The sequence below is a fragment of the Heterodontus francisci genome, chromosome 40, assembly GCF_036365525.1.
Source record: "Heterodontus francisci isolate sHetFra1 chromosome 40, sHetFra1.hap1, whole genome shotgun sequence".
Lineage (NCBI taxonomy): Eukaryota > Metazoa > Chordata > Chondrichthyes > Heterodontiformes > Heterodontidae > Heterodontus > Heterodontus francisci.
The window spans coordinates 16481406-16494064 of record NC_090410.1 but is presented as its reverse complement, the minus strand read 5'-3'; positions in this window follow the sequence as shown (position 1 = coordinate 16494064).

Sequence of the window (12659 nt, the reverse complement as noted above, 5' to 3'; positions counted from 1 at the left end):
CACGGGTTCAGGTGATCCTCCAGACAAGCCCTTAGAATGAGCAGGTAACCATTGGAGGTCAATGAAAGTAGTGTCTCCCTGAGGACCTGGATGCAGTACGAAAGAAGTTTGATGACCTCATGGAGTGGTCAAGGTCATTGAATTCATTTTCAAATGACATATACTTACAACTGAGCCAATAGCCTCACACACTGCTTGATGCAGCACACCTCCATTACTTATCTGCCAAGTTTCCCCATTAAGCACAGCTCATAATGCACATTTATAGGTTCACCTCACCCTCACACACTTAGCACTGCAGCAAGCCTCAGACCCACATCTCACAACTTGCACACACTGCCAACTATTCAACCATGACAGGCGCATCATCAAAACACATTGCACAACCCTCATTGACACATTTCAATCTCTCGTGCAGGACAAGGTGGCACACAATTGGAGGCAGCAGCAGCTAACCAGTGGGAAACAGGCACGGCTGCATATCAGCACCACCATGGAGATAGTGGTTGCCAGCATAAGTATGTTCCTACCCAATCCACCTTCTCCCAGCCCACTTGCCCCTCATTGCGTCATCTCTTCTGATTTTCAAGCTGACGCTGTTTTTTTTAAATTTGTTCATTGGTGAGCATCGCTGGCAAGCCCAGCATTTGTCACCCATTCCAGTTGCCCTTGAGAAAGTGGTGGTGAGCCACCTTTTTGAATCGCTGTAGGTACACCCATAGTGCTGTTAGGTAAAGAGCAGTTCCCTCTAAGCTGTGCTTGTGCACGGATGAATGGCAATCGGGAATTTGCAGGGAACAAACAGGCTGCAAACAAGCCATGTTGCCTTTAAGATGCATGCATGTGCAACAAGCTGGCCGCACGCAGCAAACAGAAGTTAGAGGAAACATAGGTAGGGATTTCCAGGTGAAGGAATGGCTATATGTTTCCAAGTCAGGATAGTGTGTGACTTGGAGGCGAACTTGCAGTTGGTGGTGTACCCATGCGTCTGCTGCCCTTGTCCTTCTAGGTGGTAGGTTTGGAAGGTGCTGTTGAAGAAGCCTTGGCAAGTTGGGGTAAATGTGCACCCTGCAGCCATAGTGCACTGGCGGTAGAGGGAGTGAATGTTTAAGGTGGTAAATGGGTGTCAATCAAGCAGGGTTGCTTTATACTGGATGGTGTCGAGCTTCTTGAGTGCTGTTGGAGCTGTAGTCATCCAGGCAAGTGGGGAGTTTTCCATCACACTCCTGACTTGTGCATTGTAGATAGTAGAAAGTTTTGAGCGAGTCACATGATGAGTTACTCGCCGTAGAATTCCCAACTTTCTCTTGTAGCCTCAGTATTTATGTGGTTGGCCCATTTAAATTTATGGTCATTTGTGACCCCTGGATGTTGACGGTGGGGGTTCAGCGGTGGTAATGCCATTGAATGTAAAGGGGAGGTGGTTAGATTCTCTCTTGTTGGAGATGGTCATTGCCCGGATTTTGTCTGGTGTGAATGTTACTTGGCACTTATCAGCCCAAGCCTGACTGTTGTCCAGGTCTTGCTGCATGTGGGCACAGACTGCTTCCGTATTTCAGGATTTGCAAATGGAACTGAACATTTACAATCATTAGCAAATATCCCCACTTCTGACCTATGAAGGAGGGAAGGTCATTGATGAAGTACCTGAACATGGTTAGACCTTGGATGCTACTCTCAGAAACTCCTGCAACGATGTCCTGTGGCTGAGATGATTGGCATCCAACAACCACAGACATCTTCCTTTGTGCTAGGTATGACTCCAGCCAGTGGAGAGTTTTGCCCCAAACTCCCATTGACTTCAATTTTACAGAGCTCCATGATCCCACACTTGGTCAAATGCTGCCTTGATGTCAAAGGCAGTCAGCTCACCTCTGGAATTCAACTCTTTTGTCCATGTTTGGATGGCTGCAATGAGGTCTGGAAGAAACCAAACTTAGCATCAGTGAGCAGGTTATTGGTGAGTAAGTGCCATTTGATAGCAGTGTCGACAGCACCTTTCATCACTGCTGATGATTGATGGGGCAGTAATTGGCCAGATTGGATTTGTCTTGGTTTTTGTGCACAGTTTTTCACATTGTGGGCTGGATTTTGTGGAGGAGGCAAGACTCCCAGCGCCGGGCCGAAAAGGCGGGTGGAACCCTGCCTCGACCTTGTCGTGTCCCCTCCCACCCTCACAGTGTAATCCGTTCCTTTAAAGATGGGGATCCCAGCTCCAAGAGTTGCTGAACAATCACAGGACCGGCAGCTCAGTAGTATCGGCAGCGCCACCACTAGTGGTGGCCATTGCCGGGCCTGCAGAGGCCTTGGACTCAGGCCCAGCACTGGAACCCTGGATCTCAGGAAGGCAAGGGAGGATGGGGTGGGTGAAAGAGTGGGCGTGAAGTCCAGGGGGAAGGGGATCTATATTGGTGGAGGTTTTTCTGGTGGGGGTCATTCATGGACTACAGATTGCCACGTTGGAGGGACCCTTCAAGAAAGCCGACAGGGAGGGCATCTCGTTTTACAAGGCCCACTCCCCACATAATGGAGGCATCCTCCACTGCTGGTTAGACCCATTACTAGACCACTTAAGGGGCTCAAATGAGCTCTGGACGGGAAGGTCGTCGTCGGCATATCCCATCCCTGGCAAAATCACTTGGCGACAGGCCCTCCACCCCTGCCTCCTCCGTGATTCTATGCCCCTTACCCCCACCGTCTGAGGAGGGCCCCTAAAATCCAGCCCTGGATGGTAGAATTTGTGTTTATGCTGTACTGGAACAGCTTGGCTAGGGGCACAACTACTTCTGGCGCATAAGCTCATCATCAAACAACGGAAAAGGCCACTTGCCAACCAGCAATCAAGGGTGGACAACATGGGAAAATGATGCAAAATAATAATATTTATATTCATCAAATGGACTGTCATGCAAGCCCCCACCTGACAAGCATGAAACATCAATTTTGCCACAAGGACATTAAATTTCAAACTGTTGTTGAAGTGAAGAAAGGGCTTGCTTTAAAAAATTGCCAGATCTTGGCTGGAAAGATATTTGCATATTAACAGACAGTGTGTGGAAGGACAAAGCAGCCATTCCCTGACACATTCAACCCACAATGGACCCTTGGCTGAAAATACATTTGCATATTAACAGACAGTGCTTGGAAAGGACAAAGGACCATGCCCTGATACATTCAACCCACAATGGACTTTTGATCACCAGACGTTCAAGGTGGGGGAGCTCGCATTCCAGGTTGACTGCTAAAATGGCCGAATACGCAAACGGACATGGTCAAGCCAGCTAGTCACATGACTAACCTGCTGTGCAACCTGAGTTTTTTGAATTTGTGCAAACAATTTGGGCAGAAAGCGGAGTGCTCCTGGACTAAGAAGATCTCTCCGGGCTGGCTCACCACAGCTTCCTTTGTGTGCCTGCTCCCATCTCTTTCTCACAAGCCTCTGAATCCACTGAAGACACATGAAGCCCAAGAGAGAAAACTTTCCTACAGCGAGCAAGGTTTAAGAAGAATACTGGGCCCTAACGAAAAGCAAGATCTACTTACAATCAAGGACTCTACAGTGAGCTTGAAGAACCGTAACAAAAACTCTTCAGATATTGCCTCAAACTTTTCACTTTATTTTTCTTCTGCTCTTTTCTGTCTCTATTTGCATGTGTGTGTCGCATATGCATGATAGTGTGGGCGCGTCGTGTATCCGTAGGCATTAACTGAATTAGATTTAAGTTTACGTTTAATAAATTTCTTCTTTAAACCTAAGAAGCCTGTTTGTGCTAGTTTCTCTGCCTTATAATTGGAAAGCGGTGAGCAAGGATTCACCAAGGGGGAGCTAAAAACACGGTTGGCTTAAAATTAAACCCTGTTATAGTACGACCAGGTGAAGGGTGAGAGGGACCCCCAGACACCTTTCTCACCTGGCCATAAACATGGACAAATAAAAATTAACTTTGCAAAATGTGTAACACATTCATATGTACATCATTGTGCAACTACAAATCGTTACTCTTTCTTTTCCTATTGCTTCTGTGTGGTGCAACCCTTGTGGCTTCAGCAAAGGTAGAGGAATACTGCTCATAACCCTGCTCTGAGTTGGTCTTGGCCAACATCCTCCGGTTTTGCAGCCCATCTGGGCCCACCAAAGATTGCTCCACTGTACTCGTGCAGGTGTAGACTCGGCCATCAGGACAGAAGACAGCATTTCTGGTATTGACTGACGTGAGTGCAATGGCTTTGAGCGGAGTCCAACTTCCATGTACCCTTTCATGGCTGAGCTGCTCTTCCCTGCTACCACTATGCTGGCAAACACTTTGCTGCCGATCGGGGGCACTGAGGCCAAAGCAAGGGCATCATTCTTCCTATCTAAGATGTCATCCAAAGTTTGCAAATCCTTGTTGAAGACCTGCATGCATTAATTTGATTGCCACATTTGATGCCCCTCAAGTTGCCAATCTGTCCATGGAAGAAGCTATCGCAATGGCCTCTGACTCCTTGTGCCATATCCAACCTTGTCTTCTTGGTTTCCCCAGCTGGCTTTCTCTTCCTGTTGTTAGGGAACAGTATCGCCTTCTGTGTCCTGAGCCCCCAGGGAAGTCAGTGAAGTGGGGCACAGCCTTTGACCATATATTTCTTCCATGGCAACACTTCTTTCCTTCCCAATTTTAACTGCTTCACTTTCCATTTTTTGAGAGTCCCTTTTAAAGACTAGAGTTGAGATTGCATCATGTGGGCCATCATCATGCCCGCTGAAAATAATTGGACAGGAAACCCAGAAATCAGATGTTAATGAAGTGGCTGTGTTAAAAAGCCACTGACCAGCATGCTTCACATCGGGCCCCCACATTTCTGCTCCCAGCACATCTGTACATTAAAATCCTGCCCAAAGTTGTTAGTAATATATCAGATCATATCCTATTCAGTTCTTGATATCTGTGGGGTGTGATCAGTTAAAGGATTGAACCTGCAGTGGTGTGATTGGATTTTTTAAATTCATGTTGATGTCTTTAGGAGTAGTCAGAGCCAAATTGGGCACCACAAACAAAACCCAAGAGCAAACTTAATCCTTTAATCCAAATGAGCAATGTTGATTAGTTAAAAATTGCCATCTAAACTCTCAAACATGGTGTTATATTAAGACACTGTTAAATTCCAGACAGCTTGTTGTGGAAGGATAATGCTGGAGCCTATCTTTACTCAGTTTCACAATGATTGTACACAGTAAAAGGATTACAACCACGTTGCTCCTCACGCAAACCTTCTACTAGTCTCGGTAAGAGTCTTCTTATAAGTGCTCAAGTAAGACCCCAGTTAACACTCTCCACTTGCATATGATTAAACAGTTGATATATAATTAAGGGGTTTCCTTCTTTCTTTTAAAATTAATGTGCTCAAACAACATTTCAAACTAAATTCCAAATTAGGTACAAAATATTAACATGTTCAAAGAACGTTTCAAAATAATCAAAATAAATTCCAAGTATTACATTGCGAGACATCCCTCCTCGAGCACACCTAACAATTTCTTTATACTTGTATTTCATCTTGTGAAAAAATCAGATAGCTGATGGCTTGCATCTACCCATTTATGTTTAGAGATTTACTTTCTCTCCAGCATTTGTTTCAATCAAGCAAGGCCAATATGTAGTCTTTTCTCACTGATACTTTTTGTAGAGTGTACATTGTTTCACAAAGAACGATTATCCACATGACATTCAATGAGTATCCCATCTTCAGTATGTCCCTTGTTCAGAATTTCACCTACAGTATTTGACAAATAGAACCCCCTATCCACTGCCTCTACAAGACTCAGTGTTTCTGCAACTAAAGTGCTTTTAACAACCCTTTTTATTTTCTTATCTTCCCAAGCTAAAGGGCAACATTTCCCATATTTACCCATCAGAAATATTATGAAACTAGCTGCACTCGAATACCCATCAGGAAGATTAGCATTTGAAGCATCATTAAAAATGACGAGATCCATGTTCTTTGGGTCACCTAACGATGGGAACTTCAGTACACATTATCTCCATAATTTTTTTTTTACATTTTATTTGCCCTGAAAACATTCTCAACTTTCAGGTGTTTCATCATTGTATTTAGCTCCAGCACATCAAAACTAGCATCAGGTCTGGTCTGAGTGCAGAACCAATTTAATTGACCAATCAAGCTTCGCAAGTGCTCATCTATGCTTGAGATATATCATCACCTTTCTGTGATGACCTAGCACAATTAACTAGGATGGGAGTAACACTCTAAGTAGGATTGTTGATTTAAAGTTATTCCAGACTTAGTCTTGTTAATCCCAATCTTAAAATCTGCCCTACTCTGATTAATAACATATTTCTCAAAATTCACACTACCACCCCAGAAGAAATCATCAACATGCATTGTGAAGATGCCTGAAAATTTCCTTCAATGATACTAATAAATCATGACAAGATCTGCTTTTAGTTGAACACTTTGAAGAGCTGGAACCTGTCACAGCCGCTAAGCGCATTGCACTGTTGAACTACAGAAAGCCCCCAGCGAGTTAACATCTGAAGCACTTAAAGCAGCCAGAAGCGCTGCACGAAGAACAGCCAGATGCTACACAAATGACTACTTGCAACACTTATGCAGTCGTATTCAGCTGGCCACCGACACCAGAAACATCAGAGGAATGTATGATGGCATTAAGAGAGCTTTTGGGCCAACCATTAGGAAGATCGCCCCCCTCAAGTCTAAATCAGGGGACACAATCACTGACCAACACAAGTAAATGGACCGCTGGGTGGAGCACTACCTAGAACTGTACTCCAGGGAAAATGTCACTGAGACCGCCCTCAGTGCAGCCCAGTCTCTGCCTGTCATGGATGAGCTGGACGAACAGCCAACAAAATCGGAACTCAGTGATGCCATTGATTCTCTAGCCAGTGGAAAAGCCCCTGGGAAGAACGGCATTACCCCTGAAATAATCAAGAATGCCAAGCCTGCTATACTCGCAGCACTCTACGAACTGCTTTGCCTATGCTGGGATGAGGGAGCAGTACCACAGGACATGCGTGATGCCAATATCATCACCCTCTATAAGAAAAAGGGTGACTGCAACAACTACCGTGGAATCTCCCTGCTCAGCATAGTGGGGAAAGTCTTCACTTGAGACGTTTTAAACAGAATGCAGAAGCTGGCTACCCTGAGGCACAGTGTGGCTTTCGAGCAGAGAGATCCACCATTGACATACTGTTCTCCCTTCGCCAGCTACAGGAGAAATGCCGAGAACAACAGATGCTCCTCTACGTTGTTTTCGCTGATCTCACCAAAGCCTTTGACCTCGTCAGCAGACGTGGTCTTTTCAGACTACTAGCAAAGATCGGATGTCCACCAAAGCTACTAAGTATCATCACCTCATTCCATGACAATATGAAAGGCACAATTCAACATAGCGGCGCCTCATCAGATCCCTTTCCTATCCTGAGTGGCGTGAAACAGGGCTGTGTTCTCGCAGCCACACTTTTTGGGATTTTCTTCTCCCTGCTGCTCTCACATGCGTTCAAGTCTTCAGAAGAAGGAATTTTCCTCCACACAAGATCAGGTGGCAGGTTGTTCAACCTTACCCATCTTAGAGCGAAGAACAAAGTACGGAAAGTCCTCATCAGGGAACTCCTCTTTGCTGACGATGCTGCATTAACATCTCACACTGAAGAGTGTCTGCAGAGACTCATTGACAGGATTGCAGCTGCCTGCAACAAATTTGGCCCAACCATCAGCCTCGAGAAAACGAACATCATGGGACAGGACACCAGAAATGTTCCATCCATCAAGATCGGCGACCACACTCTGGAAGTGGTTCAAGAGTTCACCTACCTAGGCTCAACTATCAGTAGTAACCTGTTTCTCGATGCAGAAATCAACAAGTGTATGGGAAAGGCAGCCGCTGCTATGTCCAGACTGGCCAAGAGAGTATGGGAAAATGGCATACTGACACGAAACACAAAAGTCCACTTGTATCAAGCCTGCGTCCTCAGTACCTTGCTCTACGGCAGCGAGGCCTGGACAACGTATGTCAGCCAAGAGCAACGTCTCAGTTCATTCCATCTTAGCTGCCTCCGGAGAATCCTTGGCATCAGGTGGCAGGACCGTATCTCCAACACAGAAGTCCTCGAGGCGGTCAACATCCCCAGCATATACACCCTACTGAGCCAGCGGCACTTGAGGTGGCTTGGCCATGTGAGCCACATGGCAGATGGCAGAATCCCCAAGGACACATTGTACAGCGAGCTCGTCACTGGTATCAGACCCACCGGCCGTCCATGTCTCCGCTTTAAAGACGTCTGCAAGTGCGACATGAAGTCCTGTGACATTGATCACACGTCATGGGAGTCAGTTGCCAGTGATCGCCAGAGCTGGCGGACAGCCTTCGAGGCGGGGCTAAAGTGTGGCGTGTCGAAGAGACATAGCAGTTGGCAGGAAAGAAGACAAGCGCAAGGAGAGAGCCAACTATGTAACAGCCCCGGCAGCCAATTTTATCTGCAGCGCATGTGGAAGAGTCTGTCACTCTAGAATTGGCCTTTATAGCCACTCCAAGCGCTGCTTCACTAACCACTGACCACCTCCAGGCCATTGTCTCTCGAGACAAGGAGGCCAAAGGAGAAAGATACTTTTCCAGCATAACCTCCCTGCTCTTATAAACGATACCTTGGCTAATAAAGGAAAGGATTCCATATGACTTCTTAACCATCTTATTGACTTGTCCTGCTACCTTCAGGAATCTGTGGACAGTCAGTCCAAGGTGCCTTATTCCCCTTACATTTCTCAGTATTTTCCCATTAATCGTACATTCCTTTGCCTTGTTTGACCTCCCCAAATTCCATTTGCCACTTTTCTGCCCATCTGACCAGACCATCATTATCTTCCTGCAGCCGACAGCTATCCTCCCATCTACCACACGACCAATCTTTGTGTCATCTGCAAACTTCTTGATCATGCCCCCTGCATTTATGTCCAAATTGTTCATATACACCACAAAAAGCAGGGGACCCAGTACTGAGCCCTGTGGAATGCAACTGGAAACAGCCGTCACCAATTACCCTTTGCTTCCTGCCACTGAGCCAATTTTGTATCCACCTTGCTGCATTTCCCTGGATCCCATGGGATTTTATATTTTTCATCAGTCTGCCATGTGGGACCTTGTCAAAAGCCTTGCTAAAATCCATGTAGACCACATCAACTGCACTACCCTCATCTATCTTCCTTGTTACTTCTTCAAAAAATTTGATCAAGTTGGTCAAACAAGATCTTCCCTTAACAAATCCATGCTGACTATCCTTGATTAACCTGTGCCTTTCTAAGTGACAGTTTATCCTGTCTCTCAGAATAGATTCCAATAATTTGCCCACTATTGAGGTTAGACTGACTGGCCTGTAATTATTCAGTCTATCCTTCGCTCCCTTTTTAAACAGAGGTGCAACGTTAGCAATTCTCCAATCCTCCGGCACCGTACCTGTATCCAGTGAGTTTTGGAAAATGATGTGAGACTCTTTGCTATTTCCTCTCTTGCTTCTTTTAACAGCCTAGGATACATTTCACCTGGTCCTGGTGATTTATCAACTTTCAAGGATGCTAATCCCATTAATACTTCCTCTCTCCCTATGTTTATCAATCCAATACTTCACACTCTTCCTCCTTAACTACAGTACCTGCATTGTCCCTCTCTTTTGTGAAGACAGACACAAAGTATTCATTAAGAACCATACCAATATCTTCCGCTCCTACACATAGGTTACCTTTTTGGTTTTTTATGGGCCCAATCTCTCCTTAGTTATCCTCTTACTCTTAATGTATTGATAAAACATCTTTGGGTTCACCTTGATTTTGCTTGCCAATATTCTTTCATGCCCTCTCTGCTTTCCTAATTTCCTTTTTGATTTCACCCCTCCACTTTCTATACCTCTCGGCTTTCTGTAGTATTGAGTTCTCTGTGTTGGACATAAGCTTTCCTTTTCTGCCTTATCTTACCCTGTAGGCTCCTTGACATCCATGAGGCTCTAGATTTGGCCGCCTCACCCTTTTTCTTTGTGGGAGCATGTTTACTCTGAACCCCTTGTATCTCCCCTTTGAATGCCTCCCACTGTCCTAGCACTGATTTACCTTCAAGTAGCTGTTTCTAGTCCACTTTCGCTAAATCACTCCTCAGTTTAGTAAAATTGGCCTTGCCCCAATTGAGAACTCTAACGCATGTTCTAACTCTGTCCTTTTCCATAATTATGTTAAAACTGACTGAATTATGATCACTACCACCAAAATGCTCTCACACTGCCACTCCTTCCACCTGCCCATCTTCATTTCCTAAAACTAAGTCTAAAACTGCGCCCTCTCTTGTTAGACTTGCTACATACTAGGCAAAAAAGTTCTCCTCAATGCACCTCAAGGATTCTGCTCCCTCAATTCCTTTTGCACTAAAACTATCCCAGTTAATATTGGGGTAATTAAAATTCACTACTATTACTGCCCTATTGTTCTTGCACTTCTCAGAGATTTGCCTACATAGGGTGGCGCAGTGGTTAGCACTGCAGCCTCACAGCTCCAGCGACCCGGGTTCAGTTCTGGGTACTGCCTGTCTGGAGTTTGCAAGTTCTCCGTGACCGCGTGGGTTTCCTCCGGGTGCTCCGGTTTCCTTCCACAGCCAAAGACTTGCAGGTTGATAGGTAAATTGGCCATTGCAAATTGCTCCTAGTGTAGGTAGGTGGTAGGAGAATGGTGGGGATGTGGTAGGGAATATGGGATTAATGTAGGATTAGTATAAAATGGGTGGTTGTTGGCTGGCACAGACTCGGTGGGCCGAAGGGCCTGTTTCAGTGCTGTATCACTAAAACTAAACATATCTGCTCTTTTATCTCCCTCTGACTGGGGGTCTCTAATACATGCCCAACAGTGTGATTGCCGCTTTTTTGTTCCTTAGCTCAATCTATATGGCCTCATTTGATGAACCTTCCAACATATCATCCCTCCTCACAGCTGTAATAGTTTCCTTAACCAAAATTGCCACTTCCCCTCCTTTCTTATCCCCCTCCCTATCGCTTCTGCAAACCCTGTAACCAGGAATGTTGAGCTGCCATTCCTGTCCCTCCTTAAGCCATGTTTCTGTAATAGCTATGATATCATACTGCCACGTGTCTATCTGTGCCCTCAGCTCATCTGCTTTATTTGCTATACTCCTTGCATTGAAATAGATACCCTTGAGCACTGCCAGACTCTTTTGTTTTACTTTCTAACCCTCGTTTCCTCTGTCTTTCAGACTCAACCATTAATTTTCTGCCTTCCATTTTCATTTCTGATTTTGTCCCAGCTGAGTCTACCCTCAGGTCCCCATCCCCCGACCAAACTAGTTTAAACCCTCCCCAACAGCACTTGCAAAACGTCCCTCAAGGAACTCAGTCCCGGCCTGTACAGCTCCCATCTGCCCCAGAGCCAGTCCCAATATCCCAGGAGTCTGAATCCCACCCTCCTGCACCATCTTTCCAGCCATGCATTCATCGGTCTTATCCTTCTATTTCTATACTCACTTGCTCGTGGCATTGGGAGTAATCCGGAGATTACTACTTTTGAGGTCCTTCTTGCTAATTTCTTACCTAGCTCCCTAAATTCTGACTGCAAGACCACATCCCTCTTTCTATCTATGTTGTTGGTTCTGATGTGGACCACGACTGCTGGCTGTTTACCCTCCCCCTTCAGGATGTTTTGCAGCCGCTCAGTGACATCCTTGACCCTGGCACCAGGGAGGCAACACAGCATCCTGGATTCACGTCTGCGGCCACAGAAATGCCTGTCTGTTCCGCTGACTATTGAATCACCGATCACAATGGCTCTTCCAGTCTTCACTGTAATCCCCTGTGTAGCTGAGCCACCCATGGTGCCATGGACTTGGCTCTGGCTGCACTCCCCAGGTGAAGCGTCACTTTCCTCAATATTCAGAACTGAAGTGAGATGCACTCAGGGGTCCCCTACACTACCTGCCTGATTCTTTTTGATTGTCTGGTGGTCACCCATTCCCTCTATCCCTGCATACTCTTAAGCTGTGGGTGACCACATCTATAAACATGCTTTCCACATAGCTCTCATCCTCATGAATGCACTGCAGTGTCACCAGCTGCCGCTCAAGTTCCAAAACCCAGAGCTCAAGCTGCTTCAATGATGACACTTCCTGCACAAATGGTTCTCAAGGATACGGAAAGCATCCTGGAGCTCCCACATAGCACAGGAGGTGCACTCTCAAGGTTGAAGCAGCCCTGCCATTCCTTTGTTTATTAGTTGACCTTTTGTTACTGCTAAAAAAAAACCTTACCAATACTATAACAGCTTAGAATTATGAATACAACCTTACTAGTACTGATAAATCCTATGAAAAATCAATACAGTTCACGAGTTAAAATAAACCTTACTCGAAAAAACACCTACTCACTTGTTCCTTATTATTAAGCTATTTACACACACACCCTAACAGTAGTGTACTAACTCAGCTATTATGAGTTATTCCCTAACAGCAGTTACTCACCAACCTATTACCTTGCAGCTTTCCTATGATGTCACTTTGTTTTCAATCTCCGCTGCTCTCCCAGAAGGTAAGTCATAATCCCTCGCATTACTATTCAACCCTTGATCTACCATATTATGTTCCTCAGGGCCTTCAT